Consider the following 4252-nt stretch of genomic DNA (forward strand, 5'->3'; position numbering starts at 1 on the left):
GGTTGGCCAGCCAGGGTAAATCCAGCCTACGGGCCGCACAATCTCGTCATGAGGGGCATGTCATGACACAGATAACCACAGGGAACAATTTCAGTTACTATTACTTATGTATTAATTTACAGAAACGGGGATCCTACTTATATACATTAGAAGTATTTTGAATTATAACCATAATACTTATATGTCAAGCAATAGGGAAAAAGAGGTAGTGTATTTTATTATTGGTACTATACTTTGTATTCAGCTATTCATGTTTATATGAACACAGATTTCATGATATATATATATAGTAGCTCATTTGCCACACACTAGTAATAACATATTTCTTCTTACTGAGCGTTGGCTCATCCCAGTGTTGAAATATTTTTCAGGTGCAGGCTCGCAAATAGAAGGGCTTCAGTAGTGCCCTAACAAAGAGTGAGTATCATTTTTGGGAGCATTTTTGTATTACCCTAACTAGTTGAGGGTATTTTGGGAAAGTAGATATATGTGTATATTTTGGGAAAAACATGGTAGCACTTTGGTATTGATATTGTATATAATGGTTATGGTTATGCTTGTATGACTTCCGCTTCTTGCTGCTTAGGTTTATGAATGGGTTTTTCCTTAGTATGGTATCAGAGCATGTAGAATATTATTATATGGAAAAAAAAAGAAAAAAAAAACCCAGTTTATTAAGCAGGTCGTTACAGTATGTGAGTGCCAATTATAACATGTTACTTTATAAACAAGATAATTATGATGCGTTCAATCTTTTGATCCTAATCTTATTAGGTTACGTGGTTCATCTCCCCTACATCGTTTGCATAGATGAAATTTTAAGTCTCTTTTATAGGTATTTTTATTAGGCATTTGTGCATTTGTACTATTGTTGTTTGTATTAGGGGTGGTGGATAGGAGCTTAGGGTGGTTGGTTATATGAGTATAATGAATTAAGGCTCTAGAAAATGCTTTTTAACACTACTTTCAGAGGTAGAGGCTAAAACCTTATTAAGAAAAACCCACTATTTATTGACAATATGAATTTTATTAAGATATTATACCAGACATTCAATGATTTTTTTCCTAAATCGATACTATGTAATATCAATAATAGGAAGCTCAAGTTATTTTATCAAGATAAAGTAGTGGCTTTCTATGTCTTCTTGAAAGTTAATGAGTTGTCCTAAGAGAGGAATGAATTGGATTATTAAAATTTCTTTTAATTCCTTTCAATGAATTCTTAACTTCTCGTTGATTTAGCAATCATACAACCAAACCTTATTTGGACAATCAATCAATACTTCAACACAACACAAAATTGGTTTATACAAGTTCAGCGTAAAATTAATTAAGTTATAAACCTTTATAAGTGTAAGTATGGTAACTTGTATACTTAGATGAATAATCAATTCACAAACCAATCAACCAAAATACATTCAATCAAGATATACTTTAAAGTAATCAATCACAAAATATAATCTTCAGCACTTTAGCAATTTTTAGCTTTTGTATGTAGCCCTATGAATTTATGCAAGCCCTGTGGTTAATGGATTTGATTTCTCAATTTGCTGCACAATCAACACTCTTTCCAAAAACTTATACTTTAAATAAACTTTCAGTTAATAAGTCCTGGGCGTTGAATCAATCAAGGTACTCCCTTACGGATTCCGCAAATTATTAATCAACCAACGTACTCCCTTTCAGTTTTCGCAATCTCAAAAATAAATTAAACTTCAGTTTATTTAATTTTTGAACTACGTAGTATTTATGATCATGAAATTTAAAACATTTCACGCAGTTTATAAGTATGCTAGAATTTAAAGAGAATAGGGAAAGAGAGTGACATCACGTTTTTTACAAAGTCCGACTTATCCCCAGCCTACGTCCTCGCCTTTGGCCAATACCACCAAAGGATTCACTAAACCATTCCTTTTCGGGTGGAACAAACCTTACACACTCCTTCAATAGGCTAGAGCAACGCCTCTCCAAGTGATACCCCACACTCGGTCACTCCTTTAATAGGCTAGAGCTACACCTCTCCAAGCGATACCCCACGCTCGGTCACTCTTTCAATAGGTTAGAGCAGTACCTCTCCAAGTGATACCCCACACTCGGCCAACGATCCAACAACCTAGAATCGTCAAGAAACAAGAAACAAAAGATGCATACAAGAACACTCTCACATAGAGCAGATTAGTACAGTTTCAAACACTATGTACTTCAATAATTAAATATCAATATGAAATACAATTGAAGCTCAAGAGAATAATTCACCAAGTTCCTTATAGATAAGAATTAGCAACTCATAACTTAGTAGTGTGATGACCAGCATTTCAAAAATTCAATAATTCAATAATTCGGTTGTGCAAAGAGTTGAGCAAAAGTGATCTTTAGAAGAATTTCCAAGCAGAGTGCTTGAATGCTGATTGTATGCTTGGTGATTTAATTCATTAGGTTAAAGGAGTATTTATAGAGTTTTTAAAGTGAGTTTCCTTGTTTCCCACGTTGCTTGGAGTGTCCCCCAAGTTTTTATAAAGTTTAGATTTGAAAAACTAATTTTTTGAATTTTCCCGTTAAAGTTCAAAATTTAAAAACTTCGTAGGGTCAGTCGGCTGGGTCACTCGACTGGGTCTATTTTGTATAGGGTTAGCCGGCTAGCCAGTTGGCTGAGTTCATTATATCTATAAAAAAATTAAAACATTTAATTGTCAGTCGGCTAAGTGAACACCGTTCATTTTGGTTAGTCGGTTAGACAGTCCAATTTGTTAATTGGCTGAATAAACACAGTTCATTCAGGTCAGTCGGCTGGACAATTCTATCTTTCAAAAACTTTCATTTTTAAGGCATTGAACTTTTGTTGTTTGAAAAACTCAAATTTGACTTTTAAAATCATTTTTCAAGGTTTTCAAAAATTGGTCTCTAAGTCAATATTGCATCTTAAAGAGTTTCAAAGTATTTCATAAGATATTTAAACATGAAGTACGTATATAAAGACTTTTTAAGACTTTGACATTCTAAATACTTAAATCTTTATGTTTGCTTTGTCTTCAAATTTTAATATATTTTGAGCTTTCTCTTTAATATACATGCTCTCATAATCTTCAAGTTTTAATATATCATCTTAGAATCCATACTTTGACTTTTTAAGCTTAATTTGTTTATCTTTTTTTTGAAACATAAGCTTTTAACGGATCCTTATGAGCACTTAACCTTACTTTCTCATAGTTGAGTCCTGAAATGTCATCACTTAATAAAATATGTTAAGTTCCTCTTATTTGTTGTCATCAAAATAAGATTTTAAGTCTTGTAAGACCAACACTTCTTTTCTTTCCTAAGTTGATTAATGTAGTAAGATAGGTAAAGTGGAAGAAGATCTTTTTACTTTTTTCGCTTTGTAAATAGAGGGCTGGAATAAGAACTAGTCCCTCAACAAAAGAATGGATTAAGGTGAGAGTGTTATCATGAGACGCTAGGCTTCGGAATTTGAAAGAGTGCTTTTTTTTTGGTTCGTTAGCAAATTTCGCTCATCAAGTTTTTGTTTGATCTGCAGCTATTAGAACACACAATCTTTATCCCTTGAGCTCTCTTAGTCCTATAGTTTTATGCAACACATTAATATAGCATGTTTAATTGTAAAAATATTATTCTTGAACTATTTACTATTTAAAAATTAAATTATGATGGCCTTTAAATTCATATAACTGTCATTTGCAAGTGTGTCTTCGCCCCAAAACTTTTTGACAAACTTTAATCTTAGAATTAATTGACTAATAACCTAACTAATCTGATGTATTCATTCACACTGCAATATATTAGGTTGCCAAATATCACATGATTACATTAGGTTGCCAAATTAATTCAAATTATTATGTGTGTTTCCATTTTGTTTTATTTAATTTTTAAAAATTATTATTTACAATAATATTACATTTAAGAGTATGAATTTTGAACTTTTGGTTTGAATTTAACGCTATGATTGGATATATGAATTTTGAACTTTGGATTTAAATTTAAATGGCTTTAGACAAATTTAAGTATTATATTCAAGAACTCAAATATGTGCCATGGCTAAGTGGGTTTGGACAAAATTTAATATAACTTTATATTATATTCATTTAAAATTAAGTTCTTTTATGAGTTGATTGATTTGTAGATTTGATTTAAATTATAGTTCACGACACTGTGTTCATGCAGTGATTAAGAATTTATATTCTTTGTTTAATTTAATTAACAAAAAAATTGTTTGAAAATAGAAGAAAGAGCACTGCAT

The sequence above is a fragment of the Malania oleifera genome, chromosome 13, assembly GCF_029873635.1.
Source record: "Malania oleifera isolate guangnan ecotype guangnan chromosome 13, ASM2987363v1, whole genome shotgun sequence".
Lineage (NCBI taxonomy): Eukaryota > Viridiplantae > Streptophyta > Magnoliopsida > Santalales > Ximeniaceae > Malania > Malania oleifera.